This window comes from Sarcophilus harrisii, chromosome 1 (assembly GCF_902635505.1).
Source record: "Sarcophilus harrisii chromosome 1, mSarHar1.11, whole genome shotgun sequence".
NCBI classification, from domain to species: Eukaryota; Metazoa; Chordata; class Mammalia; order Dasyuromorphia; family Dasyuridae; genus Sarcophilus; species Sarcophilus harrisii.
Window position 1 is genome coordinate 344,158,917 of NC_045426.1, and position 13,051 is coordinate 344,171,967.

Here is a 13,051-nt window from a genome sequence, read left to right on the forward strand (position 1 = left end):
CCTTCTTCATCCTAACATAAAACCTTACTCATAAGTGTTCAGTAAATGTTAATTGATCCTTGAACTCTTTTTCTGATAGAACTTGGTAGCTTAAAAATGGAAACTTAAGAATAAGCAGCCTGAAAAGTGGATGTCCCTACAGTCATCCTTGTAGGCTGAGAATGCATAAATGGCCACATTTGGGGATGATTGCAGGTGCCTGAGGAGCTTTAAAAGGCTTCCTTGGATCTCATTTAAGGAGGAATAGGAGAGACACTAAACCGGTTTATAACATTTGTTGCTTCTTAAAAGCTGCAGAGTGAGTTATTGGTGATAATCACCAATCAGCTGAAGGTGAGGTACCTGAATAAAGGCTACTTGCTAGATGTTAGGGATTTTTTTGTTTTGTATTTTTTTGCATATGTTTGGAGGAGGGAGTGGGGAATTGTTTCTGATAAGTGATCAGAAGAGACTCTAGGTCCCCATAAATGCTACCTGTTCAACTGAGATCTGGCTTGCAGTAGAAGGTAAAGGAGCTAAGAATAGTGAGACAAAGAAATCCCCTCTGGATGCAGGGCCCCTTGAATATGCTCTGTTTACACATCTATTTCAGCCTGGCACATGATAGGCACATATCTCTTGCTGGGGATGGAAGAGAGGGAGATGGGGAGAATAATATTTACAACATGGCGTCTGAACCCATTCTTCTCTGATAGCCTTTGTCCCCCAAAGACAACTCACAGTGGCAGACCACAAGAAAGATCATTTCTGACCCTTTGCATTTCAGAACTTGGTTTCTGAGTGCCCTAGTAAAGACTAGAGTCTATGTGTAATATCCTTTCATTTGAACTCTTGTAAAGACCAGAAGCTGATTTAGGAGAGGTATGGATTTAAAATGTCCCATTCAAATCTGTCTTTCTAACTCTTTTTAGAAGTGCCAGGCTTAGTTTCAACTCTTCAGGCTTAATAATCTTAAAATTGATTTGGAATTCCAATCTAATTATGCAGATATCCTCATTGCAGGATAAGAGAAAATATTATTCAGAGAAAATGGGCAACCTTTGGTTTTGCTCATCAACTTCTTTGTGTCTGGCACTTCCCAACTGCCCCTAAACCTGATTCTCCACTTGCACAGTGCCTCCAATTCTAGGGTTGTATTTCCTGCCTTTGCTAAAGGTTACCTGATTTCAGAAGAGAAGCTGAGAGCATGCACTCCTTTTCCCCCCAGCCCACTCCAAGCAATTCTTTTGTTATAATTCAAAAGGCAGGAGTGCCAATCCTGAAATTGTGAGGGAGGATCAGAACAGATACTAGCTGCTGCTCTTCTCTGGGACCAGGCTTGGTCCTTTACCTGAAACATGGCGGCCTGTAGCGGATACCAGAAAAGGCAGTCACGTGTGGCACCAGCAGTGCGGCTAGCTTGGGGTTGCCATGGCGATGGGCTCAGTGATTTGGAGACAGCAAAGCTGATTCTGACCAGTTCATTCTACCAAGTATGAGAACAGCAGCTGGTGCTTAGTTGCTGTGCATCTTGCCTTGCAAGTTGATGCCCACCTACATGCCTGAGGTGAGTACTGTTTTTCCTTCAATGTGTTGAGAAGAATTTTAGACTCTTAGAGCTATAAGGGACATCCAATTTGCTACCCAGTGTGAGGAACCTCCCATCTTCCCACTCCAGACAAGTGTTCAATTTGCTCCAATTCTTTCAATAACAGGAAACGTCTTAGTCAAAGCGGACTGTCCCATTTTAGGTTCAGTCCTTCTGGTGATGGAATCCAGGCTTTATTTACTGCTAAATAACTATTTGCTCTTCTTCCTGTATCAGTTTCCTCATTTTGAGTAGATTACTTATACAAGTTCTTAAGTACCAACATTCTGTGATCGTGGCTCTCTTTGAAGCTGACCTTTCTAAAGAATTTGCTTCTTGGGTGACTGCACTTGTGCCTGTATACACATATACACAGTCCCAAGATTATCTTGAATGAAGATTCTAAGGGATAATCTGGATGAGGACCTGGAAATTTCCCTCCATGACATCAGTTTGGTTTAGAATGCCTCCAATCCTCAACTAAAAAAAACACTTACCAGTTGGGTAAGTGTTTTGGGCATTTTTAAAATGCTGTTTAAAATCTTGCAGTGGTGGACAAAGGAAAGGTACCATACTGGAGACCATATGGCCTGGCTGTTAACCATAGCCACATGTGGCAACTTTGACTTCCCCTTTCCTAGCACATGGGTCTGATGGAACAATAGATGTTCTGATAGAACCATTGGAAGTAGCTAAAAAATGCTTTGTCTACATTCAAGGAGAAATGCTGTCAATATCCTGTCCTTCAAATTCACCTTTTGCCCCTTCCCTTCCTGCAGCAAGTCTTCTTATAGAGTGCCAATGAAGAGCAGAATTTGAAGTACACTAAAAGAAGGGATTGTAGATTTCAAGCTGGGAAAGGCCTCCTTTTACAGATGTGGAAACTGAATCCTGAAGAGGTATAGAATATGCCCAAAATAACCTAGACATGGCAAAACCAGGATTCAAATTCTTATCCTCTGATTCTAAGTCTAATCCAACATTTGCATAATGCTTTTCCTCAAAGTTGTAAGTCCCAGGAAATCTGGGTTCTGCTCCTGACTATCTCAGGCAGGTTTCATATGACTCTGGGCAAGGAAACTTCCTTTTCTGGACCTCAGTCTCCTCCTCTATAAAATGGAAGAATTGGACTAGAGCAGGGCTTGTTAAATATTTTCTACTCATGACCCTTTTTCAAACTGAGAAATTTTTTGTGTGTGCCACAGGTATATAGGCATATAAAAATAAATCAAACACTTACTGTTCATAAATCATAATTTTGCAACACCCACATTTAGTAACAAGATTCCATATGAGATCAAGACACAATTTAAGAAGCTGAGGCCTAGGTGACCTCTAAAGTTACTTCTAGTTCTTTGTTCTATGATACTGCCTTTCTAAAAATGGCAGCCCTAAAGAGTAGAGACAAGATTTTGGGAACTTATACACAATAATCAATACACCCTCTTCCCAGTCAAATTAGTGGAAATTATATTACTATCCTGAGATTTGTTAGGCAGTAAGGATACAACTTCAAAATAGTTACAGTTATCACAGAGTTTACATCCTATTAGGAGAGACGATTTGTAGACATGTAAGTAAATAAATACAAGGTTTAATTTAGGGATTTGCCAGCAACTGGAGGCTCAGGTACTCCTTAAATTGAGATTTGAAAGAAGCCAGGAAGTCTTAAAAGGAAGAGGTGAGGGAAGAGTGTCTTCAAGGAATAGGAGATAGATAGACTCTGCAAAAGTCTAGAGATGAACAATGGAATGTATGTATGGAGAAAGGCAAGACCAGTTTGACTGGACCAAGAGTATGTGAAGGATAGTAGTAATGAGAATAAGCCTGCAAGTAGTTTTGAACTAACTTGTGAACTGCTTTAAATGCCAAATAGTGTAGTTTATATTTGCCCCAAAGTCAATTTTTTTGATCAAATATTTGATATGGAGCTATGTGGAAGAGAATATTGAGTCCCTCCTGTCATGTAGCACTTCATCTGAAAAATAAAGGAATTGGACTAGATTACTACTAGATTACTAGATTCTTTCAAACTTTGACAATCCATGATTGATGAAATACAGCATTCAAGGAAGTAAATCTGCTTTCAGCTAGTTTCTGAGAGCAGTTTTCCCCTATAAAACTGATTTCTTTGTTAACTGGTTTGCAAATGAGCCTAATATTTATTGCTAGGACCCCCAGCTTCTTGCCTTAACCTTGCCTTACCTGGCTCTGATACCCTATGATCCCAAAGGATTATAAATAGGGCTGCGTGGAAAGTGATAATAAGGCACTAGGGAAGATTACTGGCAGTTAATAAAAGGGGTCTCCAGAATAGTGTACCTTCACAGTCTAAGACATTTCTTAAATAGATTAGTTGATCAGTGGAACAGGTTAGGTTCACAAGACAGAATAGTCAACTATAGCAATTTAGTGTTTGACAAACCCAAAGATCCTCACTTTTGGGATAAGAATTCATTATTTGACAAAAACTGCTGGGATAACTGGAAATTAGTATGGCAGAAATTAGGCATGGACCCACACTTAACACCATATACCAAGATAAGATCAAAATGGGTCCATGATTTAGACATAAAGAACGAGATTATAAACAAATTGGAGGAACATAGGATAGTTTATCTCTCAGACTTGTGGAAGAGGAAGAAATTTGTGACTAAAGATGAACTAGAGACCATTATTGATCACAAAATAGAAAATTTTGATTACATCAAATTAAAAAGCTTCTGTACAAACAAAACTAATGTAAACAAGATTAGAAGGGAAGCAACAAACTGGGAAAACATCTTCACAGTTAAAGGTTCTGATAAAGGCCTCATTTCCAAAATATATAGAGAGCTGACTCTAATTTATAAGAAACCAAGCCATTCTCCAATTGATAAATGGTCAAAGGATATGAACAGACAATTTTCAGATGATGAAATTAAAATCATTACCACTCATATGAAAGAGTGTTCCAAATCATTATTAATCAGAGAAATGCAAATTAAGACAACTCTGAGATACCACTACACACCTGTCAGATTGGCTAAGATGACAGGAAAAAATAATGATGAGTGTTGGAGGGGATGTGGGAAAACTGGGACACTGATACATTGTTGGTGGAGCTGTGAACAAATCCAACCATTCTGGAGAGCAATCTGAATTATGCCCAAAAGTTATCAAACTGTGCATACCTTTTGATCCAGCAGTGTTTCTACTGGGCTTATACCCCAAGGAGATACTAAAGAAGGGAAAGGGACCTGTATGTGCCAAAATGTTTGTGGCAGCCCTGTTTGTAGTGGCTAGAAGCTGGAAACTGAGTGGATGCCCATCAACTGGAGAATGGTTGGGTAAATTGTGGTATATGAATGTTATGGAATATTATTGTTCTGTAAGAAATGACCAGCAGGATGAATACAGAGAGGCTTGGAGAGAATTACATGAACTGATGCTAAGTGAAATGAGCAAAACCAAGAGATCATTATATACGTCAACAACGATACTGTATGAGGATGTATTCTGATGGAAGTGGATTTCTTTGACAAAGAGACCTAATTCAGTTTCAATTGATCAATGATGGACAGAAGCAGCTACACACAAAGAAAAAAAAAAAACACTGGGAAATGAATGTAAACTGTTTGCATTTTTGTTTTTCTTCCCGGGTTACTTCTACCTTCTGAATCCAATTCTCCCTGTGCAACAAGAAAACTGTTTGGATCTGCACACATACATTGTATATAGGATATACTAGGACATATTCAACATATATAGGACTGCTTGCCATCTCTAGGGAGGGTGGAGGGTGGGAGGAAAATCGAACAGAAGTGAGTGCAAGGGATAATGTTGTAAAAAAAAAAATTACCCTGGCATGGATTCTGTCAATAAAAAGTTACTATAATAAAAAAAAAATAATAAGACATTTCTTAAACTAAGTAAAGTATTTTCTGGCTTCTTCAAAAACCTACCCCACATATTGAACTAAGTATGATCCAAGTGATGCTTGAACAAGGATGTAGATCCCAGACAAAGCAGGAGGAAAGGAGGGAGCAACGAGATGACTAAAAAATAGTTGTGGCAACCCACTGTTGTCTCCAGTGCTCCTCAAAAAAGGGGGGGGGGTGGTTATAAGTCTGAAGATGGGGGTTTGTTATTTTTTCCAACTCTTGATCCAATTTGAGGTTTTCTTGGTAGAAATACTGGAGTGGTTTCCCATTTCCTTCTCCAGATCATCTTACACAGGTTGAAACTGAGGCAGACAGGGTTAGGTGACCTACGCAAAAAAAGACTATGGTCTTTTTGACTTCAGATCTGGACTCTGCATTATGGCACCACTTAGCTGTCCTTATAGATAGGGGCATCTGGCCATACATGATTAATTTCTTCTGCACTTTTTTTACATGGACTGATGAGCATAGTCCCAAGTAATCCTTGAGACATATGAGAGCTTTCTATCCTGAGGGACTCCCTAGAGAATTTCTGACATTCTATGACTCCATGAACCTAGGTTCTGGTCAGTTTTCTCCAAGGATACTGTTAGAAGGAATAAGAGCCCACATTCAGAGGCTTTATGGTTTCTAGAGCACTTTCCCCACAACATCTATAGAAGATTATTATCCCCATTTTAACAGATAAGGAAACTGAGACTGGGGCGGGGGGAGGCAGGGGGAGACACAGTATTCTTACAGGTTTGTCATCTGAATTAGAATGACTTCTACAGTATTTCTCCACTAAAGAAGGTCTCATTACCTTCCTGAGCAACAACTCAGGAACTTTTTTCCATTGCTCTGAGTGCTTTTCTGGGTCAGAGAAAACAAAATATAGCTAGTATTTACATAGTGTACGTGTGTGCCAAGCATTGTGCTAAGTGCTTTACTATTTACAATGATTCTATTTCTTTTTCCCTTTAATAGCTCTGGAAATAGTCAAATAACAGTTATTGGGTTCCCCGTGAAGACCTGAGTTCCTTCAGCTGATCCCCAAATGGACACAGTCCTTTCACCAGAATCATGACCACTCTCATGATGCATCCCAGATTACTAATACATTTTGTAAAATGTACTTAAAACTGATTATCACAGCTAAGTACAGAAAAAGAAGAAAAGAAATAAGCATTTATTAAGTGCCTACTGTGTGCCAGGAACTTTGATAAGTGTTGCAAATTTTATCATCTCATTTAAACCTCATCACTCTGGAGGGTATTTTACAAGCAAACAGGCAAACAGACAAAGTGACTTGCCCAAGATAGAACAATATCTTCCTGATTTCAGGCTCAGTGACCTATGCCCTGAACCACTCAGCAAGCCTTTGAATGTCTTTATTCCGCATACTACGTCTCTAGACTGCAGTGTAGAATAACAGCCTTTTGGCTGAAGAGTCATACAGTCTGTATGGTAAATTTGTAATCCACTAAAATCCCTAGATTTTTCTTGAGTAATTGTTAGATCATTTTAATCCAAAGGTAGGATTTTGTATTTATGTCAAACTTTCTAATAAATTTAACCCAGGCATCTAGTCTGTTAGAATCACTGGTTCTGCCATCACATCTTAGTTAAACTCTCACAGCTTTCTTCCATTTCAAATATTAAGCATGCCATCTGGGCCAGCATTTAATTCGTTGATTAAATGTTGAACCTGAGAGCCAACAACATGTCCTAGAGACAAGTGCCATATCCAGGACCTGAATCCAGCACTTCTGATCCACTATGACATGTTGCCTCTTATCTGCAGAATTGGGGGGGGGGGGGGGAACCTTGTCTTGACTACCTATTTTATATTAGAAATTGAACAACCTCTCCCTTTTATACCACTGTTCTCCCTATTCCTGCCACTAACATCAGAGTAGAGGCTGAGTCAGCCTTTTGGGCTGCCTGATTCTTCTGTCAAGCTAATGCCTGAATTATTCTGGGCACATACTGATCCTCCTCGCTATGAGTACAGCCCAAATCCTCAGGATCCAACCACTGTTCCTGGTGCATCTACCATTTCTGTCCCTAATTCTTGTATCTCTCCCTCCCTGTCTAGGGACATAGAGCATTCAGACGCCAGTGGATCCTATCTCATGAACTCTCTGAAACTCTATAGTCTGCAGCTTCTAAACCTCAGCCATTCCCTGTATGCAAGTACCCTCAAGCCCCTTAAACTACTTCCATCCAGCTCAGGTACAGAAGATATTCTTGCTACCATTTGGGAAGTCTCTAAATGGCCCAGAGTGGGGGAAGAAACTTGGCCACATCCTTATTGATTATATTTTTCCCCTTGTCTGCCCTTCAAGTCTGAGGACAAAAGACTTAGTATTTGTTCTCTGAGCTGGATCAGTAGAAGAGTGAGAGACAATGTGTATACACATACACCCAGGGCTATGTGTATGTGAGAGAAGTGGCCAGCTGTGGCTGGCTAGTCATTGTTATGAATCTAGCAACCCTCCAGGAAATTTCAGATTTTAAAGAAAAGAAAGGCACTGTTTAGTAATGTTTTTGCAAAAATAATAACTTTTGCCAGATCCAAAGGATCGTGGAGGGGGGAATCTAATCATTAAAAGGAGAGAATATTGGAGTGTAAAGAAAAGAATCTAGAGAAAGAAAAATCCAGCATCAATTGGTGAAGGAGTTCAAGGACATGATTCAATCCTAGGTGTGGAATCACAGTAATGATCACTAACTCATGTTATAAGGTTTGCAAAATTGTTTATATATTCTATCCATCTTATTTGGACTTCACAGCAACTCTATAAGGTAAGTGTTGCAGTTATCCAGTTCTACAAAGGAGAAAACAGACTGAGACACTTACTTGGGGTCACAACGATTTAGCATCTCCAGGTAGGATCCAAACTCCAGCATCTTAAAGAGATGTCAAACTCTTAGTCCGAACCCCTCCCTCCCCCCAGTGCATTCTGAGTGAGATTAAAATAATTAGGAAGTGTGTAACAAAATAAATATACAGCACAACAGTGTTAATTTGTGGTTTTCTAAATCACTATATAGGCAACAGAGATCTCTTTCTATTTTGAGTCAGAAATGGCACTGTTAAGATCTCTGAAAAGAGCATCAAATGTGTCGGCTAACATCAGTTTGTAGGCTTAGATTTAGGGCTTGAAAGGACCATGAAGACCATTAAGGATAACTCCCTCATATTGTATATGAAGAGGCAGACTTAGAAAGGCAGACTTATCCAAGACTACTTAACTAATTTAAAAAAGATCCAATTTGCACTCCCATGTTCCCTTAACTCCAGGTTTTCAGGACTCTTATTTTCTACTCTAGTTAAACTGTTTTTCTGGGGATGTGGGAAAATAGGTACACTAATGCATTGTTGGTGGAGATGTGAACTGTGAAGCCATTTTGAAGAACAATTTGGAACTATGTCCTAAGGTCTATAAAATTGTATACCCTCTGACCTAGCAATGGCATTATTATGTCTGTCTGCCACAGAAATCAAAGAAAAGGGAAAAGGACGTTTTGTACCTCAAAAAAATACCAGCTCCTTTTGTAGTGGCAAAAACTAGGATACTTATTGATTGGAGAATGGTGGTATATGACTTTTTTTTCCTCAGTATTTTATTTTTCTAAATACATGTAAAGATAGTTTTCAATATTCATTTTTGTAAGTGTTCCAAATTTTTCTCCTCCTCTCTTACTTCCCCCTCCCCAAAATAGCAAGCAATCTGATATAAATTAAACAACGCAATCCTTTTAAGCATATTTCCATATTTATCAGTGATATATAATTGTGATGGAATATTATTGTGCTATAAGAAATGAATGATCAACTACAGCCTACTTAAACTGTGGATTGTGACTCCATTTAGGGTCTTATAACTGAATGCGGGGATCACAAAATTATGATTTATTATCAATAAATGTTTGGTTTGTATACCTTTATATAAAGATCACATAAAAATTTCTCAGATGGAAAAAAGTTTAAGAAATTCTGCTCTAACCCCCCCCAACAGGGGTCCTCAAACTACAGCCCCCGAGCCAGATGCGGCAGCTGAGGACGATTATCCTCACCCAGGGCTATGAAGTTTCTTTATTTAAAGGCCCACAAAACAAAGTTTTTGTTTTTACTATAGTCCAGCCCTCCAACAGTCTGAGGGACAGTGAACTGGCCCCCTATTTAAAAAGTTTGAGGACCCCTGCTATAGTGCCTTGTACATGACTGGAAACAATATGGCTGTTTCATAAATGATTGTTGAAACTGTTCAGTTGTTTTCTCTCTCCATTGATTGGTGAGCTTTCACTATATCGCCATTTTCCAGCAATTTCTAACTATAGGTGTTTTCTTCCTCTATTAGAATGTCTTGTTTATTTGATTTTGTATCACCAGGGTGCATGATAGTGCCTGGCAAATAGTAAATTCTTAACAAATGCTTTCTGATTCATTCATTCATTCAGTTGATTTTAGTTCCTAGATATCAGAGACCATATGTCATACTTCTACTTTTCTCATAGTACCTAAACAAGATTTGGACACAAAGTAATTACTTGATGAATAAATTTATTGAATTAAAAAGAAAGAAAAAATTGGTGAGCAGGATAGTCTTAAAAACCTGAGAAGACTTAAATGAACTGATGTAAAATGAAGTGAGCAGAACTAGAAGAACATAGTACACAGTAGCAGCAACATAGTATGTTGTAGTTAACTATGAAAGATTTAGCTGCTCTGATCAAGACAGTTCCCAAGGACTCATGATAGAAAATGCTGTCTGTCTCCAGAGGAAGAAATGATGGACTCAGAGTGTAGGCTAAAGTTTACTTTTCTTTCCTCCTCTCTCTCCCCCGCCCCCTCTTCAATATGGTTACCAAGGAAATTTTAAAAAGAAAAGCAAATGCCCCTCTGTTACTATTTGTGATCTAAAACAAGGTACTTTTCTTTACTCTTTGGGACTTCTGTCAACAAAAAATGGAATGGGTTGGATTAGAGGAACTCAACATCCTTTCTAGTTCAGGAGCCTTGGTGAGCCAGAGGAGCCATATCAGTGGAGTGGAGTTTAACTGGAGGCCCCAGAGGAATGAGTGTGAATCCCAGACCTGCTCACCTGGAAATGATGGGGAGTGGGGAGGGGGCCAGGAAGAGGTATTAAACCATTTATGGGCTGATTTTAAATTTTGCATTGGCTATTCATTTCTATTTGTAATAAAAAACACTTTTGACATCTTTTTTATGGGTTGAGTTTTCAGTAAAGAAATTTTTCCAGGACTCCAGATAAAGAATTTAACTGGTAAGCAGAGAAAATCCCATAATACACCTGCAATTCAGGTAAACTGCCACCAGATGGATTTCTGCCTTCTCTACTTATGCCAAACTACTGCAGATGTAGATTCAGAGAATGATTAGAGAAATTAAAGGAATCAGTTAAAGCATTAATGGAATTTAGAAAATCATCTATTCCAATTTTCTCATTTCACAGATGAAAAAACAGGCTCAGATGGAGATAGGAATATGTCATACTGATAACAAATGATATGTTATGATTCTATCATTTTACCATTATCTTGACTTGCTCTACCACTTCCTTTCCCTACCACAATGAAAAGAAAATTATAATAGTAATAAGTGAATTCCAATAATAAAATTATGGTCTCCACGCGTCTTATAACACTTTACAGATGACACAATATTTTCCAACAGCCCTGGGAAGTAAATAGAATATAGTATTATCCCATTGGATACTTGAGGAAACTGAGGCTTGAATTTTATTTGTCCATAGCAACAAGGCAAGACTGGGTCTTTTGAACACAGGACTTTCAAAGTTCTTTCTGAAGTAACAAGATTTCTTCAGGGCTTAGAATCCTCAGGACTGGGTTCAAAAAAATTGCTTTGACATTCTTAGCTATGTGATCATTCTAAAACTCTTCAGCTATAAAGTGGAGAAATATTTGCAATAACTTGCCTGCAGAATTGTAAAGAAAGCATTTAGTAAACCTTAAAATGTTAAAGAAATAGAGGAATTCATCTTGATCTCATCTTCTCCCTCGATGCACCTTCCTGCTCCCTTCCAGGTGGTGGTACAGGGCATTCCATCTCTCAGGGATTAGTATCTCAAGGTGTGAGGCCAAATGCTTTGAGGACTGAAGAACCAGCAAGAGACCAGATTACTGCCCTAAACCTTAAACTTAAAAGAGTCACTCGCCTACATCCAGACTCAGTTTCCCCATCTCTGAAATGAGGGTGTTGGATAAGCTAGTGTCTACAGATCCTTCTGATTCTGACAATCTGGCCTATGATCGGCTGCTGTGGCCTCCTGGCCCTCCCCCAGCTCAGACTAGGTCTGCAATGTCCCCCAGGATTTCTCCTTTCCCTCCTCCTCCAGCCTCAGGCCTATTTTAGGCCTCTGCATAATCTCCTCATCTCTTTCCCCCCCAACGCCATTCCCTTCACCATGGCAACTGGGGACTTGTTTGTTTAAGCAGGTTAGTAGAACCTGCTTTGCAGCACAGAGTTTGTGTTTGGGAGAAAGGCAGATGGGAGGAGATGGAGAAGGCTTCATCCTCCAAGGTCGAAGGAAGCAGGGGCAAAGATTATTTATTCCTCTTCCCTGCTCCTTAACCATCCCCGGGGGGGGGAAGGGGCCTGGTATTTTGGGAGGAGATATCTTTTCACTTGAACCCACTGTTGTTCCCTGTGAATGTGCAGTGAATAGGAGGAGGAGGTCAATAAAAATGGGTGCCAATTAGACCCTTAAAGAAGCCCCAACATGTTTCAGGATCACAATTAAATATCCATAACCGTAAGATAGATCCCAAAGGCCATGTCCCACCTCTGAGCCAGGAAAACTTGGGTTTGATTCTATTCTCTGATACACTGGCTGTGTAATTCTCTAGATGCCCATTGTTAAAACTAGAAGGTTACTTCTAGTACCTGAGACATCTCCCTAGAATAGGACCTTGATTTTTTTTTTTATTTTGTGGACCCTTTTAACAATCCAATAAAGTATTTGGACCCCTTCTCAGAACAATAGTAAAAAATTGAAATGGATAAGTTAATAGATAAAAAAAAAAATAAGATCACAAAGGAAATCCAATTATACTGAAATAAAGATGTCATTTTCTCATCTCCTTGGGGGCCACGGACCCCAAGTTAAGATCCCTAAAAATATAAATTGCAAAGAATGCAATTCTTCGCTGGAAACTAGGGACACTAATGGAATTGCAAGTTGGTCAAAAAGAAAACATTTTTGGTCAACTGAGAAATATTGACTACTATCACCTAGGCTTTCTGGTAGTATGGGAAGGTGAGATTTAGTCCCTGCTCTTAAGAGATTCACAGTCTATTTGAAAGAGGTATATGGAGAAAGATAAAAAAGAGATAGGGACTAGACCTGTGTTCTCACTGGCATTAGGAATTCCCTAGAAAGGAACCTCCCTCTACCAACACAGGTTGCCACCATATAGTTTTAGAGTTGCCTAGAGCAGTAATGTCCAGCTCAGATAGAAATGAGCAACTGAACCATACATAAGGAGTCCCACAGGTCACACATTGACATTATGTTCTATTGTATTTATATTT